The sequence below is a fragment of the Rattus norvegicus genome, chromosome 15 (assembly GCF_021556685.1).
Source record: "Rattus norvegicus strain SHRSP/BbbUtx chromosome 15, alternate assembly SHRSP_T2T, whole genome shotgun sequence".
NCBI lineage: Eukaryota > Metazoa > Chordata > Mammalia > Rodentia > Muridae > Rattus > Rattus norvegicus.
In genome coordinates this window covers 19,876,638-19,894,762 of record NC_141548.1, presented here as the reverse complement: position 1 = coordinate 19,894,762, position 18,125 = coordinate 19,876,638, and the positions used below count along the sequence as shown (strand labels likewise).

The 18,125-nt window shown below is 43.4% G+C and overlaps 1 long non-coding RNA gene across 4 annotated transcripts in view; it reads left to right on the top strand.

Annotated features, from left to right (window-relative positions):
• Window positions 1–12,990, top strand: part of LOC120096928 (uncharacterized) — a gene marked incomplete in the record, with an annotated part of 90,816 nt that extends 77,826 nt beyond the window's left edge. For 2 of the 4 annotated variants that reach the window (NR_190665.1, NR_190667.1), the window contains 1 exon segment: window positions 11,491–12,990. This is a non-coding gene — a long non-coding RNA (uncharacterized LOC120096928). 4 annotated transcript variants of the gene reach the window in all.
• Between the last annotated feature and the right edge of the window lie 5,135 nt (window positions 12,991–18,125).

Sequence of the window (18,125 nt, the reverse complement as noted above, 5' to 3'; positions counted from 1 at the left end):
ACACGTGACACAATTTGGGGGTTGACTCCTCTGCTTCTCTCTAGGTGCCCTCGTAATTGGGGGAGGAGGCTGGTCCTTGGGTTTGACCAATCCCTTCAGCATTCAGCTCTCTGATTATATATCAATAAAACATATTTAATTGACACTTTCTCAGGGCTAGAAACCAGGCTGGGCCTATAAAAAAAAAAAAACACAATGGAAAGAAAAATACAGTCATCAATTTCCTGATACAGCTCAGGACAGACACTACCAGATGGTTCTGTTATTTGTTTCTTTGTTCCCCTCCTTCCCTCCCTTCCTCTTCTTTCACATCCTTAGATTGATAGTGTTTTATTTCCCCTGGATCAGTAGTTTCTATTTCTGAGGTTTCAGTTACCCACAGTCAACCTCGAACTTGAAATATTACATGGAAACATATTCAGAGAGAAAGAAAAAGAGCAGAGGGACAGAGGAGCCACATTTAAACAGCATTTTATCATAGTGTATTATAACTGCTCCTTGTTCTGTGCCTGGAGAGGAGCTCTTTTTCCTCATGCATTTATGGGACAAAAAACATCTGCTAGATAGGGTGTGCTACTCTCCATGATTTTAAGTATTTCTGATGGTCCTGGAATGTCACTCTGCTGGATAAAAGGAGACTTCTATAATAGGTACTCAAAATCTTCTGAAAACAAAACTTTCCCAGCAGTTGAAGGGAATAGTTTATTTCCTAAGAAATATGAAAATAAGAGTTTTGTTTCTGGTTCTCCCATGTGTTGTCTTCATTGTTGCTACAGTTACGGTGAGCATTTGGAGGAGGACTTACTCTCCATGAGTCCCTCCATGCTCACTTTTCATCTCCCCCAAGATGCCCAGGAAAACCTCAGCCTCACCTGTCATCTAGGGGCACAGGGTCTGAAAACTCCTCTCCCTGAGCCTCAGTCATATATGCCCAATGAAGAATAATGGGAAAGAGTCCTTATCGATGTCAGGACAAAGTTAAACCATGAATATTTCTTTGCTTTGTGTCTGACTCAGCAAAAAAGTCTATCCAGTCACCAAATGACTGAACCTAATAATGCTGTCATGTTGCTACTTTCATGTTAATGAGTCAGGGGACAGTAAAGCAAGAAAGATATATGCCAAGATTTCATCCTCGAGGACATGAGCGACATTTGCTGAGTCAGGTTAACAGTTTTTGAAACCTCTTGCCATCATTTTTTGGAGACAGGATCTCACTGTACATCCCGCAATGGGCTCAAACGCGTCACTCTACCGTCCCGACCTCCCAAGTGGCTGTGATTACAGGTGTGTACCACTACACTCAGCTCTCTAAAATTTCGATTCGATTTCTAACATAATGGTTGCAATAATTATGGCAGATTTTTTTCAGATTTAATCTGTATTATCAGCACCTTTCTGTCCCTTTCTTTTTAAAGGTTTAGACAACCAGGCAGCAATGGACTGAGCTCAGAGTTGCAGGGTCTCAGCTGTCACAGTAGACACACACACAGTGCATGTGGTTTCAAGCTGCCATCATCAACTTTCTAAGCATTCAGGTAGGAAGAGATGGGAGGAACCATTCCTCAAACAATGTTTTGTAGCATGTTGGAAAGAGAGAGGTGAGAAGTACCATTCTACACATACAACACACTCAGGTCATAGGAGAGCCAATTGCAGACAAATAATATCTGATGGGTATTGAGTATGTATTACCTTGGCTTTAAATCTATTTTTGCTTATACACTTACATAATTCAACTAACAGTGGTATGCTTTCTAACTGGATCTGGAGATTTCTGAAAATGTAGCAGTTACTTCTTGGGACCCAAGTACAACATGAGCACACACTCAGACTCTCTCCCACTGTATTGGCACAAAACTGAGCAGGCTTTTACCCTTCTCTGGTCATGGTCTGTTCACAGTACTCGCCCTGCCAGCCTCTGTAGGCATATGTAGTGCTGTGTGCTGTCTGCCTCCTCGTCTGTAACCTCTTGAAGGGCTTTGTCACAGTCATTTGTGAGTTTTCAGTCTTCAACACAGGGCCTGCCACATAGTAGATTCTTCATATACTGATGAACAGCTAAGTTTTACAGTATAGGGAGTAACCAAAATTCTCTATATGGCAGCAGAGATGGCTTCACATTACCACAAATAAGTTGTTACAAAACGAGTCTATAATGTATTACTCACATTTCTTCTCTTAACTATTTCTTTTTGTTTTCACCTGGGAGAGATTGTATAGTCTACATTAGTTGTCCATCACTCCATAACAATTATTGTAGCCTTTAGAAATACTTTTATTTTATATATATGATGGGTAGCATGTGTGTGCTGTGTGGTTAAATTCACATGTGAAGGTCAGAGGGCAAATTCGCTGAGTTTGTTCTCTCTCTCCATCTTTACTTGGGTCCTGAGGATAGAACACAGGTCTTCTTTCTGGCTTTCACAGTGTGCTCTTTTGCCTACTGGCCGCATGAATTGTCACTCTAAATGATTCAAAGGCTCACACATTTATTACATCATAGTTCCTTGAGTCTGGCACACTCTCACTGGATCCTGTACTTGGTATCTCTCAAGGCTGCAATCATGGCATTAGTCTGGTTGAGCTCTCACTGGAGGCTCGTCTGGAGGGAGAGTTCATTTCCAAATTCATTCACGTTCTCTGACAGGCTAACATATATCTCTCAGTGTGACTGAAGGTCCCAGATGTCTACTTGCTGTTGGCTGGAAACTATGCTCAGGCCGGAGAGGGTGAGACTATGACTCTTTGACAGGTAGGCTCTGAGGCATGGCTGTTCACTTCAGCCAACATCGAGAAGCATCTCCACGCTCACTGAATCCTATCTTATTTCTGTGACAAATAAGCTGAAATAAGGTATTAATAAGAAAAATCCTTTCGAGTTTATCCTATACCGGAAGCTGAAGTTCCCACCTGCGCTCAAAGGAGGGGATTATGTTCACTAGGTGATGGAAGTCAATGGAAGTCAACCTTGAGGCCTGCCATATCACTTATCAATAGCTTAGCTCTTGGCAGAGCCTCCTTGGCATGTCTGCATGTTCTTAGAACATTTTATTTTATTTTTCCGTATTAGACGACTGATCTCTATTTATCTGATGCTGATGCTGGAGGCCAAGTGGTTTCACTGGTATCTAGAATGTCTGGTAGAGCCAAAATCCTTTTCTGCTTTTTGGACAAGTCAAAAGGGAGTGTCCTGTGACCTCTTGAAGCCATAGAAAAGAAGAACTCACAAAAAATAAATGTCTCAGGGCACGAGCAGAGATCAGATGGCAACTGATTCCTCTTGATTTTATCTAGTGATAAGTGGGGGTTGTGGGAGGATGACACAATGGAAAACATAGTCATAAGAGCTTGTCTAGATCTTCTCTGACACCCACTGTAGTACTGAGCTGGCAGGAGACCCCTCACCTACTTCTACAGATCTCTCACACAGAAGATAGTATAGTTTAGTGAAGACTTCAAAAGTAGTAACTTTGAGGTTGGGATCTAAAGATAGGAAGATCCCAGCCACTCTCAATGGAGCAGGGAGAGAATATTCTAGAACCAAAAAGATAGTTTGCCGAATCCCAGACTGGGAAAATTCTTGGTTCTGGCATAGCCATGAGGAAAGAGTGCTGGTGAGGAGGCCAGGGGTACCACCATGGAGACTATTTGGAAGCAGGAGCTCAGAATTGGTTGACTGATCCTAGAAGATGAGGGAAGGTAGTTATTGCACCAAAAATGACTCAGATAATCACCTGAGAGCTGGCTAGAGCCTCCAGGTGCTGGGATGGCCTGCAGATCCTTATGTCCCAGAACCTTCCTTTGGTAAGAACCAGCGGCATGCTGACAAACAGACTCCTGTTCATTTCTCTCTCTCACAGCCCCTGTTGGTAGCATTTGTTGATTCCTGTGTTGTAAATACTCTCACTGTGACCAATACCAAGCCATCAGTCAGTTCTCAATAATACTGAAGACTCAGCTATTGTGAGCCAGTAGAGAATCTCTCTCCTGTACAGAAAGTCACAAGGTCTCATCGATGACATTCTGTCTTGGGAACTCTGGCCAGAGGGTGGCACTGACACTTGAGTTCGACATCCATCCCACAGCTACATCAGGGGAAGCACAAGGGAAAACACAGCCTCCCCTTGCTGACTGTTCTCAGGGCTTACTGTTCCCTAGGCTTAATGGCAGCCATCTAATTATGTCTTAGGAGCTCACTGCAAGCTGATAGATACATTAATGGCATCGCTTGGTCTTTATAAAGCATTTTGGAAAACCAGCCTGTCATAAGAAACACTAATCTAGAGCTCATGTGTAGCAGAGCCTGAAGCAGAAAGGAATGTGATCCAGCCTGAGAGAAAGCAGAGAGTAGCTTATACATCGCCTTTGCGCAGCCTGCCCTCCCAATTCCATCAGGTGATGCTGTTTTTTTTTTTTTTATGTTTTTTTTTTTATCTTTTTTTTTTTTATTAACTTGAGTATTTCTTATATACATTTCAAGTGTTATTCCCTTTCCCGGTTTCCGGGCAAACATCCCCCTCCCCCCTCCCCTTCCTTATGGGTGTTCCCCTCCCAACCCTCCCCCCATTGCCGCCCTCCCCCCATAGACTAGTTCACTGGGGGTTCAGTCTTAGCAGGACCCAGGGCTTCCCCTTCCACTGGTGCTCTTACTAGGATATTCATTGCTACCTATGGGGTCAGAGTCCAGGGTCAGTCCATGTATAGTCTTTAGGTAGTGGCTTAGTCCCTGGAAGCTCTGGTTGCTTGGCATTGTTGTACTTTTGGGGTCTCGAGCCCCTTCAAGCTCTTCCAGTTCTTTCTCTGATTCCTTCAACAGGGGACCTATTCTCAGTTCAGTGGTTTGCTGCTGGCATTCGCCTCTGTATTTGCTGTATTCTGGCTGTGTCTCTCAGGAGCGATCTACATCCGGCTCCTGTCGGTCTGCACTTCTTTGCTTCATCCATCTTGTCTAATTGGGTGGCTGTATATGTATGGGCCACATGTGGGGCAGGCTCTGAATGGGTGTTCCTTCAGTCTCTGTTTTAATCTTTGCCTCTCCCTTCCCTGCCAAGGGTATTCTTTTTCCTCATTTAAAGAAGGAGTGAAGCATTCACATTTTGATCATCCGTCTTGAGTTTCGTTTGTTCTAGGGATCTAGGGTAATTCAAGCATTTGGGCTAATAGCCACTTATCAATGAGTGCATACCATGTATGTCTTTCTGTGATTGGGTTAGCTCACTCAGGATGATATTTTCCAGTTCCCACCATTTGCCTACGAATTTCATAAAGTCGTTGTTTTTGATAGCTGAGTAATATTCCATTGTGTAGATGTACCACATTTTCTGTATCCATTCCTCTGTTGAAGGGCATCTGGGTTCTTTCCATTTTCTGGCTATTATAAATAAGGCTGCGATGAACATAGTGGAGCACGTGTCTCTTTTATATGTTGAGGCATCTTTTGGGTATATGCCCAAGAGAGGTATAGCTGGATCCTCAGGCAGTTCAATGTCCAATTTTCTGAGGAACCTCCAGACTGATTTCCAGAATGGTTTTACCAGTCTGCAATCCCACCAACAATGGAGGAGTTTTCCTCTTTCTCCACATCCTCGCCAGCATCTGCTGTCACCTGAGTTTTTGATCTTAGCCATTCTCACTGGTGTGAGGTGAAATCTCAGGGTTGTTTTGATTTGCATTTCCCTTATGACTAAAGATGTTGAACATTTCTTTAGGTGTTTCTCAGCCATTCGGCATTCCTCAGCTGTGAATTCTTTGTTTAGCTCTGAACCCCATTTTTTAATAGGGTTATTTGTTTCCCTGCGGTCTAACTTCTTGAGTTCTTTGTATATTTTGGATATAAGGCCTCTATCTGTTGTAGGATTGGTAAAGATCTTTTCCCAATCTGTTGGTTGCCGTTTTGTCCTAACCACAGTGTCCTTTGCCTTACAGAAGCTTTGCAGTTTTATGAGATCCCATTTGTCGATTCTTGATCTTAGAGCATAAGCCATTGGTGTTTTGTTCAGGAAATTTTTTCCAGTGCCTATGTGTTCCAGATGCTTCCCTAGTTTTTCTTCTATTAGTTTGAGTGTGTCTGGTTTGATGTGGAGGTCCTTGATCCACTTGGACTTAAGCTTTGTACAGGGTGATAAGCATGGATCGATCTGCATTCTTCTACATGTTGCCCTCCAGTTGAACCAGCACCATTTGCTGAAAATGCTATCTTTTTTCCATTGGATGGTTTTGGCTCCTTTGTCAAAAATCAAGTGACCATAGGTGTGTGGGTTCATTTCTGGGTCTTCAATTCTATTCCATTGGTCTATCTGTCTGTCTCTGTACCAATACCATGCAGTTTTTATCACTATTGCTCTGTAATACTGCTTGAGTTCAGGGATAGTGATTCCCCCTGAAGTCCTTTTATTGTTGAGGATAGCTTTAGCTATCCTGGGTTTTTTGTTATTCCAGATGAATTTGCAAATTGTTCTGTCTAACTCTTTGAAGAATTGGATTGGTATTTTGATGGGGATTGCATTGAATCTGTAGATTGCTTTTGGTAAAATGGCCATTTTTACTATATTAATCCTGCCAATCCATGAGCATGGGAGATCTTTCCATCTTCTGAGGTCTTCTTCAATTTCTTTCCTCAGTGTCTTGAAGTTCTTATTGTACAGATCTTTTACTTGCTTGGTTAAAGTCACACCGAGGTACTTTATATTATTTGGGTCTATTATGAAGGGTGTCGTTTCCCTAATTTCTTTCTCGGCTTGTTTCTCTTTTGTATAGAGGAAGGCAACTGATTTATTTGAGTTAATTTTATACCCAGCCACTTTGCTGAAGTTGTTTATCAGCTTTAGTAGTTCTCTGGTGGAACTTTTGGGATCACTTAAATATACTATCATGTCATCTGCAAATAGTGATATTTTGACCTCTTCTTTTCCGATCTGTATCCCCTTGATCTCCTTTTGTTGTCTGATTGCTCTGGCTAGAACTTCAAGAACTATATTGAATAAGTACGGAGAGAGTGGGCAGCCTTGTCTAGCCCCTGATTTTAGTGGGATTGCTTCAAGTTTCTCTCCATTTAGTTTAATGTTAGCAACTGGTTTGCTGTATATGGCTTTTACTATGTTTAGGTATGGGCCTTGAATTCCTATTCTTTCCAGGACTTTTATCATGAAGGGGTGTTGAATTTTGTCAAATGCTTTCTCAGCATCTAATGAAATGATCATGTGGTTCTGTTCTTTCAGTTTGTTTATATAATGGATCACGTTGATGGTTTTCCATATATTAAACCATCCCTGCATGCCTGGGATGAAGCCTACTTGATCATGGTGGATGATTGTTTTGATGTGCTCTTGAATTCGGTTTGCCAGAATTTTATTGAGTATTTTTGCGTCGATATTCATAAGGGAAATTGGTCTGAAGTTCTCTTTCTTTGTTGTGTCTTTGTGTGGTTTAGGTATAAGAGTAATTGTGGCTTCGTAGAAGGAATTCGGTAGTGCTCCATCTGTTTCAATTTTGTGGAATAGTTTGGATAATATTGGTATGAGGTCTTCTATGAAGGTCTGATAGAATTCTGCACTAAACCCGTCTGGACCTGGGCTCTTTTTGGTTGGGAGACCTTTAATGACTGCTTCTATTTCCTTAGGAGTTATGGGGTTGTTTAACTGGTTTATCTGTTCCTGATTTAACTTCGATACCTGGTATCTGTCTAGGAAATTGTCCATTTCCTGAAGATTTTCAAATTTTGTTGAATATAGGTTTTTATAGTAAGATCTGATGATTTTTTGAATTTCCTCTGAATCTTTTGTTATGTCTCCCTTTTCATTTCTGATTTTGTTAATTTGGACGCACTCTCTGTGTCCTCTCGTTAGTCTGGCTAAGGGTTTATCTATCTTGTTGATTTTCTCAAAGAACCAACTTTTGGTTCTGTTGATTCTTTCTATGGTCCTTTTTGTTTCTACTTGGTTGATTTCCGCTCTGAGTTTGATTATTTCCTGCCTTCTACTCCTCCTGGGTGTATGTGCTTCTTTTTGTTCTAGAGCTTTTAGGTGTGCTGTCAAGCTGCTGACATATGCTCTCTCCTGTTTCTTTCTGCAGGCACTCAGCGCTATGAGTGCTCTTAGCACAGCTTTCATTGTGTCCCATAAGTTTGGGTATGTTGTATCTTCATTTTCATTAAATTCTAAAAAGTTTTTAATTTCTTTCTTTATTTCTTCCTTGACCAGGTTATCATTGAGTAGAGCATTGTTCAATTTCCACGTATATGTGGGCATTCTTCCCTCATTGTTATTGAAGACCAGTTTTAGGCCGTGGTGGTCCGATAGCACGCATGGGATTATTTCTATCTTTCTGTACCTGTTGAGGCCCGTTTTTTGACCAATTATATGGTCAATTTTGGAGAAAGTACCATGAGGAGCTGAGAAGAAGGTATATCCTTTTGCTTTAGGATAGAATGTTCTATAAATATCCGTTAAGTCCATTTGGCTCATGACTTCTCTTAGTCTGTCGACATCACTGTTTAATTTCTGTTTCCATGATCTGCCCATTGATGAGAGTGGGGTGTTGAAATCTCCTACTATTATTGTGTGAGGTGCAATGTGTGTTTTGAGCTTTAGTAAGGTTTCTTTTACGTATGTAGGTGCCCTTGTATTTGGGGCATAGATATTTAGGATTGAGAGTTCATCTTGGTGGATTTTTCCTTTGATGAATATGAAGTGTCCTTCCTTATCTTTTTTGATGACTTTTAGTTGGAAATTGATTTTATTTGATATTAGAATGGCTACTCCAGCTTGCTTCTTCTGACCATTTGCTTGGAAAGTTGTTTTCCAGCCTTTCACTCTGAGGTAGTGTCTGTCTCTGTCTCTGAGGTGTGTTTCCTGTAGGCAGCAGAATGCAGGGTCCTCGTTGCATATCCAGTTTGTTAATCTATGTCTTTTTATTGGGGGGTTGAGGCCATTGATATTGAGAGATATTAAGGAATAGTGATTATTGTTTCCCTTTATATTCATATTTGGATGTGAGGTTATGTTTGTGTGCTTTCATTCTCTTTGTTTTGTTGCCAAGACGATTAGTTTCTTGCTTCTTCTAGGGTATAGCTTGCCTCCTTATGTTGGGCTTTACCATTTATTATCCTTTGTAGTGCTGGATTTGTAGAAAGATATTGTGTAAATTTGGTTTTGTCATGGAATATCTTGGTTTCTCCATCAATGTTAATTGAGAGTTTTGCTGGATACAGTAACCTGGGCTGGCATTTGTGTTCTCTTAGGGTCTGTATGACATCAGTCCAGGATCTTCTGGCCTTCATAGTTTCTGGCGAGAAGTCTGGTGTGATTCTGATAGGTCTCCCTTTATATGTTACTTGACCTTTTTCCCTTACTGCTTTTAATATTCTTTCTTTATTTTGTGCGTTTGGTGTTTTGACAATTATGTGACGGGAGGTGTTTCTTTTCTGGTCCAATCTATTTGGAGTTCTGTAGGCTTCTTGTATGTCTATGGGTATCTCTTTTTTTAGGTTAGGGAAGTTTTCTTCTATGATTTTGTTGAAGATATTTACTGGTCCTTTGAGCTGGGAGTCTTCACTCTCTTCTATACCTATTATCTTTAGGTTTGATCTTCTCATTGAGTCCTGGATTTCCTGTATGTTTTGGACCAGTAGCTTTTTCTGCTTTACATTATCTTTGACAGTTGAGTCAATGATTTCTATGGAATCTTCTGCTCCTGAGATTCTCTCTTCCATCTCTTGTATTCTGTTGGTGAAGCTTGTATCTACAGCTCCTTGTCTCTTCTTTTGGTTTTCTATATCCAGGGTTGTTTCCATGTGTTCTTTCTTGATTGCTTCTATTTCCATTTTTAATTCCTTCAACTGTTTGATTGTGTTTTCCTGGAATTCTTTCAGGGATTTTTGTGTCTCCTCTCTATGGGCTTCTACTTGTTTATTTATGTTTTCCTGGAATTCTTTCAGGGATTTTTGTGTCTCCTCTCTATGGGCTTCTACTTGTTTATTTATGTTTTCCTGGAATTCTTTCAGGGATTTTTGCGATTCTTTCAGGCATTTTTGCGATTCCTCTCTGTAGGCTTCTACTTGTTCTCTAAGGGAGTTCTTCATGTCTTTCTTGAAGTCCTCCAGCATCATGATCAAAAATGATTTTGAAACTAGATCTTGCTTTTCTGGTGTGTTTGGATATTCCATGTTTGTTTTGATGGGAGAATTGGGCTCCGATGGTGCCATGTAGTCTTGGTTTCTGTTGCTTGGGTTCCCGTGCTTGCCTCTCGCCATCAGATTATCTCTAGTGTTACTTTGTTCTGCTATTTCTGACAGTGGCTAGACTGTCCTATAAGCCTGTGTGTCAGGAGTGCTGTAGACCTGTTTTCCTCTCTTTCAGTCAGTTATGGGGACAGAGTGTTCTGCTTTCGGGCATGTAGTTTTTCCTCTCTACAGGTCTTCAGCTGTTCCTGTGGGCCTGTGTCTTGAGTTCACCAGGCAGCTTTCTTGCAGCAGAAAATTTGGTCTTACTTGTGGTCCTGAGGCTCAAGTTCGCTCGTGGGGTGCTGCCCACGGGCTCTCTGCAGCGGCAGCAACCAGGAAGACCTGTGCCGCCCCTTCCGGGAGCTTCAGTGCACCAGGGTTCCAGGTGGTCTTTGGCTTTTTCCTCTGGCATCCGAAATGTGTGTGCAGGGAGCAGTCTCTTCTGGTTTCCCAGGCTTGTCTGCCTCTCTGAAGGTTTAGCTCTCCCTCCCACGGGATTTGGGTGCAGAGAACTGTTTATCCGGTCTGTTTCTTTCAGGTTCCGGCGGTGTCTCAGGCAGGGGTCCTGCCGCTCCTGGGCCCTCCCCCACGGGAGCCCAGAGGCCTTATACAGTTTCCTCTTGGGCCAGGGATGTGGGCAGGGGTGAGCAGTGTTGGTGGTCTCTTCCGCTCTGCAGCCTCAGGAGTGCCCACCTGACCAGGCGGTTGGGTCTCTAGGGTGATGCTGTTTTAAGACCTCAGTTTCAAGGTGTTCTAAGTCAGACCTGTCAGCATGCCCTGCCAACCAGTGTTTTTGGATTTCCTCATTCCAGGTGAAGATACTCTTTATTTTTGTGTGTGTCTGTGCCTGTATGTAAATGCACTGTATAAATGCGTGTGTGCACATGTGCAAAGGCCTGAAATCCACAGCTATTACCCTCTATCAATCCACTTCATTTATTGAGTCAGGATCTCTCACTGAATCTAGAGCTCACCCATCCCAGCTGGTCTAGGTAACCAGCGTTTCCCTCTGACCTTCATTCTTTGCCTTCCGAGGGCCGGAATTACAGGTAGCTGCTACACCTGGCCAGGTTTTACATGGATTCTGGAGACCTGAACTTGGGTTCTCATACCTGTGCAATCAACACTTATCCATGGAGACATCTTTTTAGCCCAAAGGTAGTGTTTCCATGGTGAGGAGACTGAGGTATAGAGAGGAATGATAGACAGACAGACAAGCTCTACTTGCTGGGAGATTTCACTAAATAGACATTCATCTATCCCTGTAGGTTGTCTGTAAACACGGCCCATCGGCCCACACACGGCCAGTGCTTACAGTAACTTCCATGTCGTGGCTATGGAAACCACCTTGGCAGGCAGTCGGGTGTGGCTGGCAAGATAAATCTTCACTTTCACCCTCACATCGAAGGGCCGAGAAGCACCTAAAGAAATGTTCAACATCTTTAGTCATCAGGGACATGCAAATCAAAACAACCCTGAGATTTGACCTCACACCAGTCAGAATGGCTAAGATCAAAAACCCAGCTGACAGAAGATACTGATGAGGATGTGGAGAAAGAGGAACACTCCACCACTGTTGGTGGGATTGCAAGCTGGGACAACCTCTGGAAATCAGTCTGGAGGTTCCTCAGAAACTTGGACACAGTACTACCTGAGGACCCAGCTATTCCACTCCTGGGCATATAACCAAAAGATGCTCCAACATATAACAAGGACACGTGCTCCACTATGTTCATAGCAGCCTTATTTATAATAGCTAGAAGTTGGAAAGAACCCAGAAGTCCCTCAACAGAGGAATGGATACAGAAAATGTACATTTATACAATGGAATATTACTCAGCTAGTAAAAACGATGATTTCATGAAATTCTTAGGCAAATTGATGGAACTAGAAAATATCATCCTGAGTGAGGTAACCCAATCACAAAAAAAAACCCCAAAACCAAACCAAACCAAACCAAACCAAAACAACAACAACAACAATAACAAAAACACATGGTATGCACTCACTGATAAGGGAATATTAGCCCAAAAGCTTGGATTACCCAAGATCCAATGCAATGACCACATGAAGCTCAAGAATGATGATGACCAAAGTGTGATGCCTCAGTCCTCCTTAGAAGGGGGGACAAAAATATTCATAGGAGGTAATACCGAGACAAAGTTTGGAGCAGAGACTGAAGGAAAGGCCATCCAAAGACTGCCCCACCTAAGGATTCAGCCCACATACAGCCACCAAACCTAGACCATATTGTTGATGCTGAGAAGTGCATGATGATAGGAGCTTGATATGTTGTCTCCTGAGAGGCTCTGCCAGAGCATGACAAACACAGAGGTAGATGCTCGCAGCCAACCATTGAACTGAGAATGGGGTCCCCAATGGAGGAGTTAGAGAAAGGATTGGAGGAGTTGAAGGGGTTTGCAACCCCATAAGAACAACAATGCCAACCAACCAGAGTTCCCAGGGACTAAACCACCATCCAAAGACTATACATAGACAGACCCATGGCTCCAGCTGCATATGCAGCAGAAGATGGCCTTGTTGTGCAACAATGGGAGAGAAGCCCTTGGTCCTGCCAAGGCTAGATGCTCCAATCTAGGGGAATGTCAGGGTGGGGAGGCAGGAAGGGATGGGTGGGAGAACACCCTCACAGAAGCAGGGGGCGGGGGATGGGATAGGGGGTTTATGGATGGGAAACTGGGAAAGGGGATAACATTTGAAATGTAAGTAAAAAATATCGAATAAAAAAAAAGATCTTAATGCCTTAACCACAGTGTTTGCCTTCCCCTTTCAGGGCCAACCAGGTCAAACCTTCCCAGTGTCAGCCTTGGAACAAATTCTACCTGAAGCTCATGTGCAAACACAGAGCTGGGGCCACACCATTTCCTGGAGTGGTGCAGGGATGCTGCGTTATTCTCTCTCTCTCTCTCTCTCTCTCTCTCTCTCTCTCTCTCTCTCTCTCTCTCCATTTCTTCCTTTCTTTCTCAAATGCTGTTACCTCCCCCTCCTGGTCCCTCCCCAAAACCCCCTTCCCTTTTCCTCTGAGAGTGGCCCCCTTGGGTATCCCCTACTCTGGCACATCAAGTCTCTGCTAGATTAGGTGCATCTTCTCCCACTGGGGCCAGACCAGGCAGCCATTTTTTTTATATTTAACTAATTTTTAATTTACTTTTTACTTATTGACTTTACAGTCCACTCACTGACCCCCACCCCGTCACTTCCTCCCACAATTCTTCCCCCCTCTCCTCGTCCTCTGAGCAGGTAGAGCTCCCCATGGGTATCACCCCACCCTGGCACTTCAAGTCTCTGCAAGGCTAGGTGATTCTTCTCCCACGGGGCAAGGCAGCCCAGATAATATTCCATATACAAGCAACTTGAGATATCCCCAGCTCCAGTTGTTTGGGACCCATATGAAGGCCAAATTGTACATCTGCTACATTTGTGTGGAGAGGCCTAGGTCCAGCCTGTGCATGTTTTTTTTTTTTTTTTTTTTTTTTTTGGTCGGTGGTTCAGCCTCTGAAAGCCCCAATGGTCCAGGTCAGTTGATTCTGTTGGTCTCTCTCTGGAGTTCCTAACTCCTTTGGGGCTGCAATCCTTCCTCCTATACTTTGATAAGAATCCCCAAGCTTCATCCATATTTGGCTGTGGGTGTCTGTATCTGTCTTGAGTCAGCTGCTGGGCCCCTCAGAGGAGGACAACATGCTCCTGTTGGTAAGCATGACAGAGCATCATTAATAGTGTCAGGAATTAGTGCCTGCCCATGGGATGGGTCTCAAGTTGGGAAGGTTACTGGTTGGCCATTCCCTTTTCCATCCCCAACCCCTGCATTTCTTGTAGACAGGATAAGTATTGGGTCAGAAGTTTTGTGGGTGTGTTGGTGTCCTTATCTCTGCACCAGGGTTCCTGCCTGGCCACAGGAGGCAGCCTCCCCAGGCTCCATATCCCCAGTGCTATGAGTCACAACTGGGGACACCCCCATTGATTCGTGGGTGCCTCCCCTGTCCCAGGGCTCCAGTTCTTCCTGGAGATGCCCCCTATCTCTCATCAGTTGCAGATTTCCATTTGTTCTCATGGCCATCTGGCCATCCCCCTGCCTCTCCCTACACCCGATCTGGAACACTTTACTCCCTAGCACTTGAGTGAAAGGCAGAATTTTTAGGAAAAATGTCTTCTCTTCTTTCCTGTCTTTGAAGAGTTCGGGAACTGAGTGGGTCCGTCTTAGGACCAAAGTCAACTGATTTTGGGAGAATCCACATTATGCTTCGAGGATACACTTCCAAGAGGGAAGCTCAGCATGGAAGACGCATCATGCTATCTCCAGGTGACCCTTGTCCAGTTCCCCTACTCTGCAAGCACACTGAGTGACCGAAGAGATGCTCAAAATCGTTGCATAAGCTTGCCTTGACCTAAATACCTAAGAAGAGTATGTCGGTCCCTTGAATAGGGTCAATGAGAGCAATAGCTTGTTAACTTCACTTAGCCCTGTACTTGGATAAGAAATGTTACTCAGAGAAACTGTCCGTTTGTCTATGTGTGTGTGGTGTTGTGTCTGATAGGGTCTCATATAGCCCAGGCTGACCTTAACTATATGCCTGAGAATGATACTGAACTCCTCGAGGAGGAGGAGGATCTTCCTGATTCTATCTCTTTAGTGCTGGGATTATAAGCATGTATCACCATAGCTGTACAAAGTTTGGAGACTTTGTACATGCTAGGCAATCACTTTACCAACTGAGCTACATTTTACACACACTGCACCTTGTAATTCTGTCTTTATAGAAAGTGCACAGTCTACCTTGCCCTTATCTGTGTATGTGTCTATCTCACAGACCAGGAAAAATGACAAAATCTCAGTATATGGAGAGACATGGCCTATTGGATATGACAGTGCCCTGGCTAGTTTTATGTCAACTTGACATAAGCTAGAATCATCAGAGAAAAGGAAGCATCCATTGAGAAAATGCTTCTATGAGATAGGGTTAGGTAAGCCTGTAAGGCATTTTCTGGGAGGGTCCAGTCCTTTGTGGGTTGCGCTGTCCCTGGGCTGGCGTCTCTGAGTTCTATCAGAAAGCAGGCTAAGTAAGCCACAGGAGAAAGGCAGTACCCAGCACTCCTCCATGGCCTCTGCATCAGCTCCTGCCTCCAGTTCCTGTCCTGCTTGATTTTCTGCCCTGACTTCCTTTGGTGATGAACTATGATGTGGAAATGTAAGCCAAATAAATCCTTTTCTCTCCAAGTTGCTTTGGTCGTGATGTTTTATCATAGCAATAGTAACTCCTAATTAAGATGGACAGTGTCATCCTGAGTGAGCTAACCCAATCACAGAAAGACATACATGGTATGCACTCATTGATAAGTGGCTATTAGCCCAAATGCTTGAATTACCCTAGATGCCTAGAACAAATGAAACTCAAGACGGATGATCAAAATGTGAATGCTTCACTCCTTCTCTAAAAGGGGAACAAGAATACCCTTGGCAGGTAAGAGAGAGGCAAAGATTAAAACAGAGACTGAAGGAACACCCATTCAGAGCCTGCCCCACATGTGGCCCATACATATACAGCCACCCAATTAGACAAGATGGATGAAGCAAAGAAGTATAAACCAACAGGAGCCGGATGTAGATCGCTCCTGAGAGACACAGCCAGAATACAGCAAATACAGAGGCGAATGCCAGCAGCAAACCACTGAACTGAGAATAGAACCCCCGTTGAAGGAATCAGAGAAAGAACTGGAAGAGTTTGAAGGGGCTCGAGACCCCATATGTACAACAATGCCAAGCAACCAGAGCTTCCAGGGACTAAGCCACTACCTAAAGACTATACATGGACTGACCCTGGACTCTGACCCCATAGGTAGCAATGAATATCCTAGTAAGAGCACCAGTGGAAGGGGGAGCCCTGGGTCCTGCTAAGACTGAATCCCCAGTGAACTAGACTGTTGGGGGGAGGGCAGCAATGGGGGGGAGGGTGGGGAGGGGAACAACCATAAGGAAGGGGAGGGGGGAGGGGGATGTTTGCCCGGAAACCGGGAAAGGGAATAACACTTGAAATGTATATAAGAAATACTCAAGTTAATAAAAATAAAATAAAATAAAATAAATAAATAAAAATTAAAAAAAAAGATGGACAGTGTTCTCTCTCTGCTTAATACTAAATAGTCCCCTTTGTTTATCTTTAGTTTTTACACCTCTGTCAATACTTTGGGTATATTTTCTCCTCTTCACTATATATTATAAATGTATACATACAATTCTGGAGTTATTTAGATTGCTCTTTGCTGGATAATATGACTTCACTTACTTGCATATTTTCTGCTGTTAGAGTAGTTACTTAGTAGTGTAAGTTTTGGGACCAGGGACCTAGGAGTGAATACCAGCTTTGTTGTTTTATTTATGTAGACTCCCTACGTAGCCCAGGTTGGCTTCAGATTCATGATCTGCTTGCCTCATTGTCCTGACTGCTGGGATTCATGTGTCTGCCTTTGTGTTTCAGCTTTCAGCTTGGCTTCTGGATAGCTTCGGGAACCAGTTATTTAGCATTATCTCAGCTCTCAAGTCTGTGGACATATGCTGAACCAGTGAGCTTGCTGCCAATCACAGGGCTAAGAATCAGTAAACAGAACCTAATAAATATATGATGTAGAATGACCACTGTTCTTTTATGCAAGTACAGAGAAGTAAGAGGAGTCACCCGGAACAATACTCTCCCATTCCTGAGCTTCCTACCATCAAGGGCTGTGTGGCATTCCCCGACAAGAACAGCTATCAATCAACGTACTCCTCTCCATGGAAGACCTCATGATGTATCGGTGTGATGGGAATTCTCCTTTCAGGATTCCCAGAGGATGGAATACAAGGTCGTATATTGGACGAGTCAGTGCTTCGTGGGGACTGATTTCTCCGCGCTGTTGGAAGCAAATACTGTCATCTCCTCTTTTTTTTTTTTTCCTGCTTCTGCTCACACCCACAAAAAGTACACACTGAAAGCAAATGTTGGTCAAGTTAGTTGTTCAAAGAACTGATAGTTTCACAATGAAGGGAGTGATCTTTACCAAGTACATTTGGGTCCCGACAAACACATGCTTTACTGCTGGGCGTGTCCCCTCCACACACGTAAACCGCTTTTATCAGGACTAGAGATCAACCCGGCTTTCGCAAGACTTAGCGTCCATCCCGGATGCTGGTGCGCCTTTGTTCACTGAGTTGGGGCAGAACCAAGCAGGAGGGAATCGAGTGTGTTTGGACAGTTGAAGGACTTCATCTTTACAATGGTGACCTTTTCCAGATGGGAAGTTAGGTGTCCTGGTTGAAAGAATTGTTTTCTTGTTGCCTGGCACAAAGGTTGTCAGTGTGCTTTAGCTAGTCCTGCCGTCTCCACCCAGTCCTGTGCCTCCCATCCTACCAGGAAACCCACACTGGTTCCGAGAATCTGATGTGTACTCATTTACTGAAAGCAGTGCCCTCCCTTACCATAAATCTATTTGTAGGAAGTAGTTCGATATTTAGGGGTGGGGCCCCCCAAATCCCTCCTTGTCTGGCTCTCAATGGGACTATTCCTATACAGATTCAGTGTAGACGTCTGCTGTGCTGATGGGTTGGGATCGCAGTAGCTCTGTATTGCTGGAACGTTTTGTTAACAGACCACTTGGTAACACCATGTTGCTGATCAGTTACCTATTGTTATAGAAAAAAAAAAAACCTACCTCCAAACCCAGAAGCTTCAAAAGAGTAAATATATATTTATTTATTTATTTTTTCTTTTTTTTTCGGAGCTGGGGACCGAACCCAGGGCCTTGTGCTTGCTAGGCAAGTGCTCTACCGCTGAGCTAAATCCCCAACCCCAGTAAATATGTATTTATTATCTCTCACAATGCTTGTGGGTCAGGAATCCAGGAGCAGTTT